Below are 19,985 nucleotides of genomic sequence, written 5' to 3' on the forward strand. Positions count from 1 at the left end.
GCTACCCTGGGTCTTAGAAAACACTCGCCTTGCGGCGAGGCCCCAACTTCTCGGACCTGAGCGGTTCTATTGAACACAGGTGGCGATGCGGCACGATTACTACAGGACAAAGAAAAAAACACAACAAAACGGAAATAACAAAAAGAAACAAAACAATTAAACACTGCCAGGAAGACAGTTTGTCGGCAGATGTACCACGAACACAGAAATAACAAAAGGAAACAAAACAATTAAAAACTTCCAGAAAAAAAAAAAACACTTGGTCGGCAGATGTACCACGAACACAGGCCGCGCGAACAATGGCCGGGCTAACAAAAGCCGGGCGAACAAAGGCCGGGCAATCGAGTGGTCGATGAGCACGTCCGCACGTGACGGGTGCCTCTATCGGAATGACCACTACTACTACAACGGCTTAATCTCTCGTTTCAAATTTTCGTCATGTTATTTCCAACGTTTCCAATACAATATACAGACGGCTGAATATTAATTTCAAATATAGGCATAGATATTTTTTTTTATTGCCCGTGTAAGCAGACGAGCATACAGCCCATCTGATGGTGAGTGGTTATTGTTGCTCATGGACGTCAGCAATGCCAGGGACAGAGCCAAGCCGTTTCCTACCGTTTAATAATCTCCAGAAACCTCGCTTGAAGAAGGAGATGTCATAGCGCTCGGGAAACCCGTGGAGGGAAGCTCATTCTAAAGACAGATGGTACGTGGCAAAAAAGATCTCTGGAAACGCACTGTGGATGAAGGCAGTGGCTCCAGATAGTGTGGATGAATTAGCATGGCATGATATCTAATTTAAATAGATCTGTAGAAGAGGCGAATATAAAACCCGGTAGAACACAGCTAATTGTTTCTAGCTTAAATACTTTGCATCTGTTAGTTCAAAGGAAAGACCTAGCTTATGTAGCATCATCAGTTCCCTGGGACAGAAGAATACAATGAACCAAGGGATAGGCAGCGACTTGCCTATTCCCCTAGTATTGTCTCTGAGCGATGGAAATTACTCACAATAAGATATATATTGTTCCGTCAGTAAGAGTAACGCCATCTATCGCCGAATAGTCAAAGGAATATCGAAGGATCTAGTAGCACCGAGAGCGCTCGAGAAGTACGACGCCATCTATTGTCAGATAGCGGAAACTACTACTAGAGATGTGTGGAATGTTCTCGATAATTCTAGGGATGAGGTATCAGTTATAAAAGCGTTGTAGAGATGGCACGCAGTCAGTCAGAAATCGGAACTACTCAAAGCGAATAAACGAACGGATCACCTGAAGCGAAGCGGAACAAGCGAATTGTGAGTTTTAAAGTGTTTGTGAAGTGTTTAAGTGCTCTAAGTGTTGAATACACTTTTAAGTTGTACTTTGGTGAATTTTTATTTATCCCGAACCCCAGCGCGTAACAATATTTCAAAAAGGAATTAAAATATGAAGGAATATAATAATATTGAATGTTGAATTACAAAATAATTTGTCCGAATACCGGTTAATCAGAGTGACCTATCAGAATATTAATCAAATAATTTATAAACATTCCGAGGGAGTCGGCTAAACGAAGCTCAAAGAACTTCACCGTAACTCCGGTTCATAATAATTCGAGAACGTTCCTTCGGAAAATTATTTCAATAACACAAAACGAAAGCCGAAATACTCAGATAAAACTTTCGATTTTAAACTTTAGCGATGAACAGAAATTTTTGGAATATTTTCGTATAACGAAATTTTGTGAAGGATTGCGAATAATTTTGGATTTATTTTCCTCTTCATCCCCGAAAAGGGATCCCAGTTTTTATATACTTTGATTATGGATAGAATTTCATAAAACCGTTCTAATAGCGTTTGGTTGTCATGGCGACTACTTTGTATTGTTATAATGTGGTTAGATGTTGGAGAAAATTAATTTTATAGCTTTTGCGTTATTTTTGATTTGCGGGGTTGAATCAAATGAAATTATACCATAAATCGAAATCGACAATTTACAAATCGGAATGCATAGCTGCTGCGTACAGGCTTACAATTACCTTACTACTGCCAGTGGCCGTGTGATTTCTTCTTAGCGGGACGTTTTACAATGCTTGATGACATGATTGTGTTGGTTATGGAGTTTGTTTTTTTTTTTTCATTCTGGGCAATTCTTCAGATGGTTGGACGAGTTTACGGCCCACCTGCTATTAAATTGTTATCGCATCAACAACGCAAATGCCGCCACCCACCTTCAGAAATTATAAGTCTCCGTTCATTATTGTAATTAATTTACTGTTAAAATTGTAAGAGTCTGGACACCGCATCATCAATGGCACCTTTTAGACGCAACGACATCTCGGACTCTGTAAATCTGACCACGTGGTTGGTCGAATTACCAACACACAGAAGAAAGGATGTGGGCTCCAACCCAAGCTCACGGCATACCCTCCCATTACTACTTATTCTTGAAAACTAATTAAGGATTTCACTGAAATATTTTACGTGCAAAAAAAAACATAGTCTGAATTTCAGTATTCGATCCAGATGGATTTTTGGATTTTTGGACTTTATCACATTACGAAAGCGAAATTCGTAAGTAATCTGTTAACTAAATGGGTAAAGATGTATAAAAACCCGTAGCTTTTTCGAAATTTTTATGAGCTTGACTTGTAACGATGTAATTTACAACTTCAAGACGACAGATTAATTTGAAAATTTGCATACGTATCAATTTGATAATATATGAGAAAACATCTTTTATTGCATCGAAAGGTGAAGGTCAGTTAAGTGGTTAGTGGATCCTATAGACATCAACGAACTGGAGAATTAGTCAAGGTCTCAAATGCAAGTGTGAATGAGAAAAGATCCATTAGAAAATCAAGCACTCATTTTTATTGGATGATAAAAAATAAAGCGTTCTGTTCAAGACATAAAGCAGATTTTTCAATGAACTAAAATACCAGAACATTTTAAAAATAAAAATATTTCCGGTAAATGTTTGGAGTAGCTACAATGTTATCACGCGACCTAGGTCCGTCGACCGTGCCCAGATCTCGACATTTTGTATTTTGTCCTAGATTGAAGTTGAGATTGCATGGTGATTCATTTATATTTACGGCTATACCAAGAATTCGGACAAATGAAAATTCAAGATTCGTTGAAAGTGTTACAAAAAAAAAAACAAAATGTGTGCAATTCACACGTGGTAGAAGTGAAACCTTCCAAAATTAAAATACAATTATCCTAAACGTCTTAAGTATATGTAAAATTTTGTCATTAGTAAATAATTGTAAGGTAGCGCCCTCTGTGAATTGATATTTTAATTTCACGTATAATCCTAAATTAAAATTCACTACAAGAGCTTTCATACACACGTTAGTATTAAAAAATCTCACAGATGGCGCTGTATTAAATAGTATGTATATTTCTGTCTCATTCTTTGCTGGCTTCATCCTACACATTTTTGTATTTGTGTCTCTTACCTGTCGTTTTTTCCGTTGCATCCGGTTTGAAATCACAACGATTCTAAAGAAGTTTTCACTTCAAAAGTTTTTTTGCCATGTACTTACTATTTGGTAGACTTTTTCATATTTTACAGTAGGGAAGTTAAAGAATATTATAATTTTATTTTATGGCTACTATTTAAAAGCAGCTTAAAGACAGTATAGCTAACTGCGTTTTATATCTGAGGGTGGAGGTCGTTGTCAAATAAAAAGGACGCGCATGTTTTATGACGCAATGGCCATCATACGGCCGATGCACGAGAGAGATAGCAAGATGTTCAGACTTCCTTACATTATTTATTAATTACTTCAATATTTAACCAAGGCTTCGATGTTATTTTCTAAAGAATTTTTCTATTAAACTCACGAGTATTTGCTGCGTATGTTTACAACTGTGTACATAATATGGGCACTAACCGCCATTATTGCCAATATTTAATCATGATTTACTGATTAGTTTATTATACGTTGATATTTATTTTGTTTTTTTTATTGGTTAGATGTGTGGACGAGCTCACAGCCCACCTGGTGTTAAGCCGTTACTGGAGCCCATAGACATCCACAACGTAAATATGCCCCCCGACCTTGAGATATAAGTTCTAAGGTCTCATGAATAGTTACAACGGCTGTCCCACCCTTCAAACCGAAACGTATTACTGCTTCACGGCAGAAATAGGTATGGTGGTGGTACCTACCCGTGCGGACTCACAAGAAGTCCTACCACCAGTAATTACGCAAATTATAATTTTGCGGGTTTTGATTTTTATTACACGATGTTAGTCCTTCACCGTCGAAGTCGATCGTGAATAATAGTTAAGTTAATATTAGTTAATAAGTCTCGTATTTCATTAGAAAAATTGGTACTTCTGGGTATCGTCGACATACACAATCAAACACTGTTTTTTTTTCTCCTTTTTTTCCTACCAATTCAAGTTACCTCGAGGGTTATTCACCGAGCTAGTAGGTAAGCTCACGGGGCTCAAACCGGGAGTGTTGCTAGCACTGGTCTTAGCAATAGCAGTGCTTCGCAGAATCTACCACCGGATTGGAAACGCGACCCACTGAGAAGATCCGGCCAGAAACTCAGTGGGCTGTGTCTATGGGTTAATTTACTCGTCGAACCCTTCGTCGCTAGCGACGGGTTCGGCAAGGACAGTGACCGGTGCTTGAGGTACCTAAAAGCACCGTGAATGGATCGGGAGGATCCGAAATGACGTGCTTAGAGCGACGTCGACTGTTTATCATTCGGTCCACAGGATCGGGTGTATTTAGCACTGATGTTAAAGGAACCTATACTGATAATGGCCAGGCTTCTGCATACTTCTAGCTGCAAGCTTCTAGCTGCAAGCTTCTAGCTGCTTTATTCAAGTAAGGAAGCATTCGTGTGTAGAGCATTAGGTTAGTAGTTATATTCTTACTGAGATACTCAAGGTAGCGATATCCAATTGTACTTTATGTTGGCTGCGATGACAGATTTATGCAAGTAAAAAAAAATATCTTAAAATATCTGAAACTTACCAGACTCACTTGATATAATTAAGATGTGAGTCACGTTCCATGTTTCGGGGCCAACGTAAAAAGCTTGTAGTTAGTACGGGGCAATCAAGGAACTAAGTACCGCTAGAACTTTGTAGGTCAACGAGCTTTCGGCTTAAGCTTTCTAGATTGACTTTTATATAGTCCTGAAGATATTTTAGCTAGATTTAATATTTAATGTTAATGACGTGTGCAGCGGCTTAGGTGTACCCCTTGATATTGCTGACGTGCATGAGCAAATGTAATTACTAACGTTAAGGCTGGCCGTAAGCTCGTCTATATTGCACACTCTTAAGCTTTCTTGCTTGGTAAGCTTTTACTGAAATCGGAAACACGAAATGTTGAATTCTCTGTACAAAATTAAATTGTAGTTTGTAGGATTTGAAGTCGTCGTGGCCTAAAAGATAAAACGTCCGGTGCATTCGTGTCAACCAAACGAATGCACCGGTGTTCGAATCCCGCAGGCGGTCACCAATTTTTCTAATGAAATACGTACTTAACAAATGTTAACGATTGACTTCCACGGTGAAGGAATAGTATTGTTAACGGAAATGTATGTAATCCGTCATTGTATACAATTCCTAGGAAATGTATGTAATTCCTAAAATCACACGGAAATGTGTGAAATAAATTATATTATACTTACACATTACACATTTCCTAGGAAATCTATACATTTCCTAAATAGCAATCGGAAATGTAAAACATTTAAGATATTGGTAGGTACGCGGGGACAGCGGGACGAGTCTTGCACTACGGTCAGTTGCCAACTTGCAATCCACTGGAACCGGCCAGGGATTTAAGAAGTGCCTTTGCAAGAAAAACTGTGCTACATCAAGATGTCTGTGTTTTAAAAATAAAGTATTATGTACTTCCAAATGCCATTCGAGCTTACCCTGCAAAAATAAATAGCTATATGGACTGACAAAGTATTATAATATAAAGATTTACTTTTATACTTTGACATTTATAATTACTTAATTATCAGACTGATTACTTGCCAAATGAAAATTTGATTTTATAAGAATAAATATAAGTTGATTTTTTGATACGTTGAAAGTTAATAGATAGTTGATTTTAGAAGTTTTAATTAGTAAGATAATATGAATATATTATTATTATTTTACGGTATGACTGTTACCCGATTGTCTCAATAAGTGTTATAATAAAAAAATATTATTAACAACGTGTTTTATTACAGAAAGCATTTACTTTATACATTTCCTAATACGATATTGGAATTGTATACAATTCCGAGGAAATTTATACATTTCCTAGGATATCTATGCATTAAATAGTTTTTCAAACAATATTTTATACATTTCCTAAATAGTATCGGAATTGTACACATTTCCTAGGATTTGTATACAATTCCTTGATTTCATACATTTCCGGTAACAGTATCATGTAATAACAACTAAACCTGCAAAATTATAATTTGCGTAATTACTGGTGGTAGGACCTCTTGTGAATCCGCGCGACTAGGTACCACCACCCAGCCTATTTCTGCCATGAAGCAGTACGGTAGGCAGCGGCTTAGCTCTGCCCCTGGCATTGCTGAAGCCCATGGGCGACGGTAACCACTCATCATCAGGTGGGCCGTATGCTAGTCCGCCTACAAAGGCAATAAAAAAAAAACAAAAAAAACCTAGCTAAGATAAATTGTCTTGTAATAAAAGTTCGATAACCATACACACCCGTCAGGACAACCTGTACGGAAGAGGCGTCAGAAACCTTGGGGATCAAATACCCCCTAAAATGCTGGTGCAGAAGGCAACGGGAAACCACTGCACTAATTTCCCACGAGAGTCATGAGCAGGTCGTATCCGACTGATGCATGACCACGATCACTCTGTCAAGAGTGTACGAATAGGAAGAAAAAAAAGAAAAAGTTCGATGAAAAAAATGGATTTAGTATAAATTTCGGATGACTTTGCAAGAGCAGAGCCAAACAGAGGCTACTCTTGTACGCTTATGTTTTCCGACGGCACGCCCGATACAATTTGGCCCGGATTTTATTTGTATTTTCAATTTATCGAACGAAATGTTAAAATTTAATTTAGCCCGATCCAACCCATATGTTTTCAAATAAAGCGGGGGGACTCTTTGATCTTCCAGTTTGGAGTTCACCTTTGATCTAATGTACGTAGTGTGAATAATTAACATGTAACCTTGTACTTAATTGCGATTTATAGTTTTTTTCTACGTGCCTAACGTTTGCCGGGTAATTAAAGATTTTATTTTATTATTATGTTACACCAAACACTATTTTGATGACATGGTATTTTGTTTTTATTAATAATATTAATTCTGTATGGCAGTGCCAGAAGTAATGTTTATGACTAGCAGAGACCTCTAAAAATATTAACATTCCTTAATCCCTGAAGCCATACGTTGTCACTAATCTGACACCGTTGTATCAAGAAGTCGTAACACAATATAATATATTCACATTAATATTACGTAATAAAATGCTAGCCTTCTCATAGAAGCGTTAAATAAACAATAGAAGTCATATAAAGTTATGTACATACAGTTTTCTATTCGATCTCACTTTTATGTAGGGTGACCAGGAAGATCATTTTTAAATGACGAGATTTGTAATTCATTTTCGTATTGGATATTTTTTATTTATTTATTGCATAGATAGATGGGATCTCACAGCCCACCTGGTGTTACCGGAGTCCATATGCATCTACGACGAACGTAAATGCCGCCACCCCCTTGAGATATGAGTTCTAAGGTGTCACTATAGTTACAACGGCTGCCCCACCCTTCAAACTGAAACGCATTACTGATTCACGGCAGAAATAGGCAGAGTGGTGGTACTTACCCGTGCGGCTCACAAGAGATCCTACCTAAATGTTCTTTTTATTAATTTTGACAATCGATTGACAATTTCATAACTAATTGTTTCTGTTAACCATTGGAATGTTACTTTTGATTTGTATATAAATCTAACAACAATAACAGCTTGATTAGTGCCATGCTCGGACAAATATAAAGGTGCGCAACTGTTTGAATATCTCGGATCCATTGAAAATACCCCTCAATATGCACTTTAAAAACATTAAAGCAGCTAATTTAACGATAATTAACAAAACTTAAAACTACATGAGATTCGTCGGAAATCTATATTTATAAAAATGAATTGCTGTTCGTTAGTCTCGCTAAAATTCGAGAACGGCTGGACTAATTTGGCTAATTTTGGTCTTAAATTATTTGTGGAAGTCCAGAGAAGGTTTAAAAGGTAGATAAATATGAAAATGCTCGGAATTTAATTAAAAATAACCATTTTGTTTTCCCTTTGATGTGTCCCCCGTCGGACGGATTCATTTTGTTTGCTTTAAGTTTATTTTATACAAAAGCTTAGGTCTTTTATTTATCGATTGAATAAAAGTCTGCCGGGTCAGCTAGTCGTTAAATAAAAACGAAAGCTGAAACCTTAAGCAGAAAAAAATACAGTAACATTTAAACGGGAACGCAGGATTTATTACGAAATTTATAATTCCCCTGTTGTTATAATCGCTCGATGTATACCTAATTTTGTTTATTTTATAGATTTCTAAAAGCTTTGGGCAGTCCTGCATGGGCGCAAGCTATCATTTTTTGGACATGTCTCCCGGCGAGGAAATGACTCCATAGAGCGCCTTGTCGTTCAGGGCAAAACAGAAGGCACCAGACTGCGTGAAGGTGGCCTTTGCGATAGACCGACCAAGTCAAGTCGGCAGTTGGCAGTTGTTTGCATGAGCGTACCGGAATCACCAATAACCGGGAGGAGTGTCGATTGCTCGTGAGGCGCATAACATCTGTCCACAGCAATGATACTGAATGACGACCACGACCGCTCTGACAAGAGTGATACGACAAAGGAAAGGTGGTAGGTCCTTTTATGAGTCCGCGCGGGTAGGTACCACCATCCTGCCTGTTTCTGCCGTGAAGCAGTAATGCGTTTCGGTTTGAAGGGCGGGGCAGCCGTTGTAATTATACTGAGATCTTAGAACTTATATCTTAACGTGGGTGGCGCATTTACGTTGTAGATGTCTATGGGCTCCAATAACCACTTAACACCAGGTGGGCTGTGAGCTCGTCCACCCATCTAAGCCATAAAAAAAAGTTCTTCGTAATTTGAACAAAAATAAAAAATATCCACAAATTACAGCAATTTTCTTCAATGAGGTATCTCTATTTTTATGGCGGGCCGTCGTAAAAAAGTGATGGTGGCAGGTACAAGTGCTGCTTGAGGGTCTCCCTCTATAAACTGAGTAAATACATAAGCTTTTTATTGGACCATTGCTTCATATTTTTTGTTTATTGCTTAGAGATATTGTATCGGCGGGAGCTGTACTATAACAGAAGGTTTTTATCAATCGGGAAAGCCTTCTTTTTATTTTTGTTTTATGTTGCTATTACTGATGGGCATATTTATTTTCTGTTCCAATATATGCGTAAACAAATGCGCTCACTACATACCGCGTGTTGTTACTTAAGCCCATGGACATCAGAACGTGGATGCCGCTTCCTTAGGACATATAGTGGAAGTCGCACTTCTAACTGTTAACATGTACTTGAAAATAAGAACGCGTGACTGATTCGCCTCTGCAACTGGCAGTATGTGTGGACCCACAATAAGCCGTCCCATAAATATCTGTCTAATCAATTCAAACGATTAATTATTTTGCTATATAAAAGTATTTCGTCCAATGAAGAAAGGAAAGCCCACTGAGTTTCTCGCCGGATCTTCTCAGTGGGTCGCGTTTCCGATCCGGTGGTAGATTCTGAGAAGCACTGCTCTTGTTAGCGTCAGTGTTAGCAACACTCCGGTTTGAGCCCCGTTAGCTCACCTACATACGTTAGGGCGAAGCTGAAATAGCCTCTCAAGGCTATCAGCACAGGTAGGGAAAAAAAAGGAAGGAAGCGCTCCTAACAATTTGTATTAAGTGTTTTAACGAAAAAAAAATTGTAATGGAATCACGTAACTCCGTGAGTTAGTTACATTGTTTTTATTTGATGTTCATGAGCATCAATGAACACTTCATATTACGTGGATACGTCTGCTAGGGGAGCCAGTGAAAAAATAAATCTAAAGTTATATGTATTACTAGTCAAACTTGGCCTGCTTTGTCGGTCGATTTGATTTTACTTTCCGGATCAGCTACCAAATTGCACAGTATCACCCGCTAGGCCAATCTGAAGACTTCCTCGAAATCGGTCCAGCCGTTTCGGAGTCTACCGAGAACATAGGTTAACTTTTCTAGTTCAGCAAAAGAAGTTTACCTTCTGGTTTAGTTAATATATTTATTTTGCTTTACGCTCATAACACTAGTCGGATAAGTACAATATTCAAGATGAATGTTAATTCGCCGGAAACTGGAAACCTTACTCGACTCTCTCAAATTAATTTCGTTTTGTAACCGTAAAGTAAGCAGTGGAAAGAGTTGAGTGGCTCGCTCATGCTTCGATGGGCCAGCGCGAAGCCGGCTGTGTGTGGAAATCAACTAATACTCACACACTAATTATATATACTGCGGGTTGGGTTCAACTTGGGTTCAACATCGACATGAGCATTGATGATCATCTGTGACCACAAAAACTGAAAAGTATTCGAAACGTCAGAAATGACATGACAATCAAAAAAGCGAAACTACCCTAAAAATAGTTTTAATCATTAGAAAATGATTAACTTGTAACAGTACAATATTTTAACATTCTAAACATATTAGTTTTAATGGTTTTAAGAATTTTACTTCATGTATATTTATTTACAGAGCGAAGAAATACTGCTCCCTAAGCCGAATCAAAAATAAAATGCTAGGCTTGCATTAATATAAATTTTACCAAGCCAAACCAGCAATGTCACGCAAAGAATGCTAACAGTGCATCCCTCGATCTTTGAATTATTCTTTGTCATTGTCATTTGATTGGTTGATTGATTTGTCAATTGATTTGAAATTGTGATACATTACGTGGATGCAAATTAGCATTTGGTTTTCATGTGTTTTTGTGTCTCGACATGTGGTCGAATTGTCAGTAATATATTATAGGCTACATTCATTAAAATATCGTGCGACTGATATAAATGCGATCGCCTTTTTTCAATTGTCTGGTCCAGAACATCTTGTCGGACGAGAATCTGTCCTGCTGTTATTCCAATAATATCACTTCTGAGTCTTTGTGTTACTTCCCCTTAAGTTTGCAGAAGTGGTCTTACAAGTCATCGCCTTACTGATCTGAAAGGGATAGCGCAATTCAAACCAACTCGTAGTAGCATTCACATTGTGGTTTCTGTCTTAGAAACTAAAGAAGAATCTTAGAATGAAAATAATGAATCTAAAATCTAGTATATTTCGTGTTTACTACTTTGGGTTTTGTTACAGCAATGCAATACAATTATAAGCATAATTAACTCAAACTATCTTAAAAAAAAACTGAATATTTTATTCATACGTCCAGCTTCGAATCTAAGACTTCGCACACAAACCTACACGCACATGACTTACATATATGTAATTTGGATAACGAAATGTGTAACAATCACAAAACCCGCCTGACCTTAGTATTGTCGAGGAAAAACAATTGAATTTCTGATACAAAGCGTTTCGTTTTTTCGTGGTCGAGTCAGAGATGAGGCCGGCCGGCGTGAGGTCTAGTTATCTGCCATGATGTGGGTTACTGAAGACATTTTCCGAGCACAGGTCGTTACTATTGTTACTTTCTACAAAAAAAGGAAAAACTGAAAAAAGAACTGAAGAAACTGAAGTTTGTGTTAAAAATGATATTAGATACCAGAAGTAAGCGTTCGATACAATCATTGGTTTTTAATGAGAATCTTTATGTATCGATTCATTGAATTCTTCTTCTGAATCTTGCCCTTCCTTTACGTGTATTGTATTGGAGTAAATAATATGTTGCTCTTAGTGTGGTGAGTTTTTTTTTAATTTATTACTTAGTTTAGTTTTATAGTACAACGGTCGTCTCACCCTTTACTGCTTTACGGCAGAATAGACAAAATAGCCAACAGGTCGGGAAATTAAGAAGTCAGAATCAAGTTAGAAGATAAGGCTGGAACATCACTACGAACGAATTCATAAAAGTCTTATTTGTTGAGGTCGCAGCTGCTCGATTTCGGCGAATCAAAAACAGGTAAGAAAATAATCGTCTAGTTTTCATAGAAACTTTAATATCAGTTATAACATATCAGTGAATCAAATTGAATGCTGAATGCGGTAAAGCGCAGATGAAAGCGGTGATGCTAATGAGCTGATCTTTAAATCTGCCACCTCAATATTAAATTACTTTATTACCTAGCAGTGAAAAGATAAAACTGATTTCAAGTGACCACGGAGATGTATGGAAATGATAGTGCAAGGTAGAGGGGGAAGAGATCGATCAAAGAAGACATGGATGAAGTCTGTGAATGACGATATGAGAGAGAGAGAGAGGAGTAAGTGACGGCTGATAGAAGAGAATGGAAGAGAAAAATTAGCTGTGCCGACCCCACCTAGTGGGATAAGGTGGAGAAAAAGAAGATCGGCTATTTCCCACCAGTATAATTTAGAATGCTGTTTCTCTGCAGCGGCAAACTTAATTTGTTCTTTTTACTTGCAATAGCTACGGTTAAAGACCTATTGCGGTAGGTATGCTATTATAGTACAAGTAGCTTAGATAATTTAGAACAAATCAGAGGATATTAATAACAATAACTTGTCAAGTTCTCGTTCCGTAGCGTATGGTTAAATTTTCTTCGACATTTCTGTGGGAGTTCATAGTAGGGCCCGCGATAACGGTGAAGGAAATAAGGGTTCGCCAGGGCCCCGATACTGCCGTACGAAACATTCGGTCTGATTGGCTCGTAGGCTTGAACTGTTGCCGATGATCCACGAAACATTGTTTGAAATTGGACGTGGCAAAGCAATAATATATTTTCATAAATGAAACACCGATTTTGTAATAAATAGTACCTTAATTATAAATTTCAAAACCTAGTTAAATTATTATTTAATTTGTACACACATAAACATTTTTACTTAAGCATCTGATGTCTGAAAGGCATACGAAACAAAAACAGGGACACCTAGAACCTTTTTTTTTTTTATTGCCTCTGTAGGCAGACGAGCTTACGGCCCACCTGATGGTGAGTGGTTACCGTCGCCCATGGAGTTCAGCAATGCCAAGGGCAGAGGCAAGTCGCTGCCTACTGCAAGCCTGAATCCTAAATATCTTTAAAGACAATCTGATCGATGATAAATCGATAGATATGATAAACGATTTGGAAAAAATAAAATTAGAACTAACAACAACAATGTTTTTCCGCGAAGAAGTACTTGAAAACATTTCGAAACCAACCCGGTTCGAACCAAAAATTTAAGACTCAATTATTCTCAGCACGTCTGCACGGTACACCGGTAATGAAATTAGAATCTGGATCAGTTTCAAGACCGTCCCGAACGGCGCGGACTTAATTACGAACAGACGTTAAGTTTCGTTTCTCTTATTACTTTCTCGTTGGTCATGTAAACTGCGATCGGAAGTTACTGTTGCAACTTGAATATCCAATGCAACTCTTTAATAATAGTATATTTTATTTTTATTTTTGATGTTAATGTAATGTCGCTTGCACCTATAATTGAGGTGACATCTGACATGAACTTTTGTCAATTTGTCAATGTTTTGTATTGCTGATCACTTTGTTGGTGCAACTTATAAAATAAATAAAATAAAATAAAATAAATAAATAAAATAATAGGATTTTCTTTGATCTAGATTAGCAAACGAGACACATTGAAGCTTATAGCCATTACTTCGTGAATTGTGCCATTCACCTGGAGATATAAGGTGGATATAATTAATTATTATCGTATCCTTGGCATTCCAAACTTAAATTGGAACGTACGGTGGCTTCGGTTCACAAAAGATAAGCTAATATGGTAATAATGAACCATGTGCAATTGCTTCATCATATAACAAGTGCTCATGTTTTATTAAAAGTTTCGTTTTGCCCTAATGCACCCAAGCCAAAAGAGGTTTATATATTTTAAGAAAACCATTTTTAAACGTGAACACGTTAACGTGTTGTTTTTCTTTTAGCGTAGAATCCCGAGGCTTCTTTGCTGTCAAACAGTAAACCAAATTTAAACACGCCGTAAAAGGAATGTTGCGGCACCGCTTTATAGCAGTTATTACACCTTTTTCCCTTAACTATTCGCTGGTAGCCTAAGGGGCTGTTCTTGCTACGCCCGGACGGGTGGGTGAGCTCACGGGCTCAACCTGAGAGAATTTTAACACTAGCCCTAGCAAGAGCAGTGCTTCGTAGAATCTACCACTGGATCGGAATCGCGACCCACTGAAAAGATCCGGCGAGAAACTTATTATATATACCTAGTGGTATTACATCACATGCACTTTGTGTTATAAGATGTAATAACTGCTATTCCATCATTCAAGTCATAATACATTATATCTTCATGGCACGCTTTGGTGTAAAAAAATCCGACTGATAATACACTCAACCACATGGACAAATTTTACAAAATAATTAAACCGAGTAAGGGATTGGTAGATAATATAACTAATACCTACAGATGATTGGGAAGAATCAAGGAGATTGGAATGGTATACCTTTAGCTGTAATGTAAGAATCATCAAATATCCCTTTGGATTGATCTTAATGATACTACTGTTCATATTTAAATTCCGTTAAATATATTTATATATTTAAATTCTGTCTCTCATAAGATAACACTAAAAAATCAAATCTATAGGTATTTATTTGGGCATTAATCATCAGCGCCATCACACATCCCGATTTTCAGAAGCGTTTTCATTAAGTTCTTAATTTAACCTATAATTATAATAATAATACCTAATACCTCCTTTAATTATTAGCAAATAAACGTTCCGTCTTTAAGTCAGGCACTTCCTTCGTACGCTGTATTTCACATACGAATAAGGAACAATTACATTAAGATTCTTAATAGCAAACATCTTTAAAGCTACTGGTGTAACAAAGTACTGGTAGCACCATAGGTATGTAGGTAGGTACCAGTAGCCTACCCTATCAAATTCTGCTGCCAAGCCCAGATTTTTACGGTAGACAGCGGCTTGGTTCTGCCCATGGCATTGCTCAAGTCCATGGGCGACGGTAACCACTCACCGTCAGGTGGGCCGTATGATCGTCTACCTACAAGGGCACTAAAATGCCACATCAAAATTTCACAGTTCAGGATTCTGCCTTGAATTGTCCGTTACAAGTGACGATACCAGTAACAGTACTCGTTTGGGTTGATGCCACCAGTGTGAGTTCGTGTGTCGACTTGTTACTTGTAGGTTTTTCAATTGGCTGTCTTGTGGTTGAATGGCACTAAAGAGAATTCAAAGAGTTCAATTCATAATGATTATTTCGGATATTAATGTCAGCCGTCACTGAGGCAGGTCGTTGGAAATCCTAAGGCTTTATTTCTCTAGACGGATACGTGGCTATGCCCTTAACAGTTGAGATCTCCACCCAAGGTGGATGACAGCACTCACTATGAGGTGCGTACGGGCCTTTGGAATAGTTAATCGCCATATACATGTCGAATTTGCAACTCGTCCCTAAGAAAATTACGCGGAACTGTTGTGGTAATTTTTCATTTTATTTGCATACCACGTTATTCGATGTTTAGCTACGGGTACATTCCACCCGTACTACGTAATAACGTAATACAGATTTTTGTTCATTTGCTTGTTCACATGGGAAATATCATACAATGGACGTTCAAAACAATGACATTATGAGCGAAGTTTTGTTCTCGCATGACACGGTTGCTGGTCACGGCGACAGGGCTACCGACGTAAAACCAATAATTCAAATAGAATCAAAGAATATTCTTGAGGCATCGTGGTAAAATATTAGCAGACATTCAACAAATCGGGAGGTGGAGCTTATAAACGTATTAATCTATAGAAAGAGATTTGCTTCGACTCGGGTGCAGTTGGAAGGCTTGCTGCCAATATTTTGTTTGTCTTAAGGAGCAAATGAACGAGGTTGATATCCTTACGTTTCACCTTCATGCAAGGGTGCTTTCACTTTGGCCAGAAGAAATCAGACTTTATTTTTTATTTATTTAAATAAGCACTGCCACATCACAAACATCTAACATTGAAAATAAATTTAAACAATTTCATTTATGGCCTGATGCATGTGACAACAATGGCGTACATAGCATTGGCAATTCATCGGCTCGAATCGGCTTCAATGAACTTTATCATATACTAGCTACCTAAACTTTTATGTAAAATAAACTTAAAACAAACAAAATAATTCCGTCCTACGGGGGACACATCAAAGGAAAAACAAAGTTATTATTTTTATTTGCTTCCGAGCATTTTCATATTTATCTAAATCTTTTAAATCTTCTCTGGATTTCCACAAATAATTCAAGACCAAAATTAGCCAAATCGGTCCAGCCGTTCTCGAGTTTTAGCGAGACTAACAGCAATTCATTTTTATATATATAGACAGATGATAAGATATACAATAGGAAACGTTTTCATTAAAGCTAGTTGTACTGCTACATTTTGTGTTTGTGAAAAAAATTTACAAATAGCAAGATATGTGGGTAGGCCTAATTAAATTGCTTGGCTCTCGAAGTTGGCGCCATGAAAATTGTTTCTTGCCTTTTATTTTGACAGGACCGACAAAATTCGTTTCTATAATGTCGATACGATACCAATAAATTGGAATTCAATTGGTATTGTGACTTTCAGTGCTACTACTGTGACCGTTTTGAGCTGACAGCCCTCTCCTTTGTAGAGCAATTCACAATGCACTCGACTTCCATTGTCCAGTACTTCACAACACTTTTTTTGCTAAAATATAAGCAGTTCCCTCTGCTGGAATTTCCGAAGAATAGTTCAAAAACTTCAGCAGATACGTGCGTGGCGTACACCAGCTGTCATGCGAAGTTGAATGAATGCGGTTGTTGACCTATGAATGACAAATATTACTAAAACTGCTATTCATAGTATTATTACAGTTTTCGTGGTCACGGATGACCAAGGTGTTATTCATTTACGTTTACATATTGTGCTATCTACCGTCTATTTTTTAATAATAATGTTTCTGGACTTTTACGTTTGATTTCACACGGAACGAACTGACGGTATCTTGAGATCTGCCAGCTTGTTTGACTTGGGTTTTCATCTTCATGATAAGAGGATCCCAGGTGTTAGATAAGCTCCAATTGTCTTCGGTATTAAAGTTAGGATGTTCTTATTTCAGTGACCTTGCGTACCATACGTGGAATTAAGTATTTTTCTTTAAAGAGTGTTTGGGTTTTACCAAATCTTATGAAACGGTAGGCACTGCTGTCTATTGTATTTTAATAAACAGCGGACTTATGTATCCGGTTATTCTTCACGTAAACATATAAAAAAATAAGGTTAAGCCTTAAAGTCAGTTTAATTATACCGCTATTTTTGTTTGACCTTGGAAATTAATATGGTTGGTTGGTCTATTACATTCGAGTGGTAATTTGTTATTGTTTGGCCACGACACGGATTTCTGTATTTTTCCAACGTTACCTATATAATTATGTCCTAATGGAAATATGGAGAATAATATATTATGTATAAGCCACTGTTTATCTTAATGCTTTGGGATTGAGCATGTAAACGCTCATCGACTTGAGACTTAACTTCGAACTCTCGATTGAATTGGAATATAAAGATTCTTTTTCGTGGAAAGAAAACAGAATACAGGATTTTTTTTCTATTTTGCTATTGCTTAGATGGGTGGACGAGCTCACAGCCCACTTGGTATTAAGTGGTTACTGGAGCCCATAGACATCCACAACGTAAATGCGCCACCCACCTTGAGATATAAGTTCTAAGGTCTTAAGTATAGTTACAACGGCTGCCCCACCCTTAATAGAAATAGGCAGGGTGGTGGTACCTACCCACGCGGCCTCCAAGAGGTCCTACCACTAGTAATTACGCAAACTATAATTTTTGCGGGTTTCATTTTTATTACACGATGTTATTCCTTCACCGTGGAAATCAATCGCGAACATTTGTTGAGTGCGTATTTCATTAGAAAAATTGTTACCCGCCTGAGATTCGAACACCGGTGAATCGCTCAACACGAATGCACCGGACGTCTTATCCGTTAGGCCACGACGACTTCGGCACGTCACACAGGAAGCTGATATTGCCGTGCAGACAAGATGTGAGCTCGTCTGGCTTGCATATCTGGATCTGGATTTTAGTTAGTCTTAGTAACAAAGTGTAGTCTTGATTTAGTCTTAGTAACAAATGAAAAGAACAAACGGAAACTAGTAAACAAATCAGTGCTGCAGAATGATGTTATAAGTTTAGTAACTTAATATCATTTAATAATAAAATACTCAATAAGAGAAACGTCGCAACGCGCAATCACCAATTTCACACACAACGCACTCTGTACGGAATGAAGCGCGCTTAATTGCTTCGGCAATTAGGATCTGCAATGAGCGTTCCAATTATCGTGGCCATTAGCAAGAGGACGAATGTCGATTTGCTATACATACATCTTATAAAAATTTATCAGTTGTGTAATGAATAAAGAAAAATGTGTGTGTGTGCAAGTCACACACGGTAGAAGTGAAGCGTATAAAAAATAAAAATAATCGCAAGGTTCAACCACCAACCACTCCGCAGTGCAATGGAGCGGCCTCACCCTGGGGGAACCGCCTGCATGATCACGGTATCCCTACGCCAGGTAAGTATGGTTTAGCAAGAGAAATACGAGAACGTCCATCAACTGTGTAACATCTCGTCACCGTGATTCAGGAATTGTTGAATTTACGTGCTGCGACATCTGTTGATAACAAACTAAATAGAAATAAAAGTATCTCAGGACGCTCCGAGAGACACGACAGGGTGCACGGACGTCAAAAGCGCACTGAACTAGTCGGGGACGCGAGACCGTGTGGAGCGCTTCGTGATTTGTCGGCGCCGCTCGGAGCCGCTTCGGCAAGCCAATCGCGGCACACTTATTTTTTTGTTTCGTTTCATTTCGTTTCATCGAGTTTGGAATCACAACGATTCTAAAGAAGTTTCACTGCAATACATATCCGTTGAGTTTGTTTCGATGATTTGTCTAAGGAATCGGCTTGGAACGAATGTTAGAGTTTCTTTTGGATATCAACGAGAACGTAACATAAACGTAACGTTAAAGAAAACGATTTTATTTTGATTTTTCAATTACAGATAGAACGAAAAAGACTGGATAATCCTAGATTGATTTGGAGCTTCCGAGTCTACAGAAGGACGTGTAATGGCCCGATATTCCATTCGAAAATTTGGATTGTCCTACCATCAGTACCGTCAGCCCCGGGTGCTGAAATCGTTATATGGAGTATTGCGCGGTAACCTTTCCCACCTGATCAAAAAAAAAAGTCTTATTATTTATTGCCTAGTTTAAACATCCTCTAATAGGCTCTCTATGCTATTTTAAGTCGTCATGTCCCATATTGTTACGCATTGTTGTTGGGATAAATAGATGTTCTCTTTTTTTATTGCTTAGACGGGTGGACGAGCTCACAGCCCACCTGGTGTTAAGTGGTTACTGCCCAGAGACATCTACAACGTAAATGCGCCAACCACCCTGAGTTATAAGTTCTAAGGTCTTAGTATAATTACAACGGCTGCCCCACCCTTCAAATCGAAACGCATTACTGCTTCACGGCAGAAATAGGCAAGGTGATGATGGTACCTACCCGTGCGGACTCACAAGAGGTCCTACCACCAGTAAAAATATTAGTCTATATGGTATATATCACACATGATCATAAGCGGTACTAGTGAGTCATATTGTAGAACAACAAATGTTTACGACACATAAATGATAACGATTATTTAAAGTTAAAAACAAAATTAGGATTCTATAATGAAAATTTGAATATTTAATTTCACATCTATAACAAATAGTCGAATGAAACTGTAAATATTTTTC

The sequence above is a fragment of the Bombyx mandarina genome, chromosome 13, assembly GCF_030267445.1.
Source record: "Bombyx mandarina strain Sakado chromosome 13, ASM3026744v2".
NCBI classification, from domain to species: domain Eukaryota; kingdom Metazoa; phylum Arthropoda; class Insecta; order Lepidoptera; family Bombycidae; genus Bombyx; species Bombyx mandarina.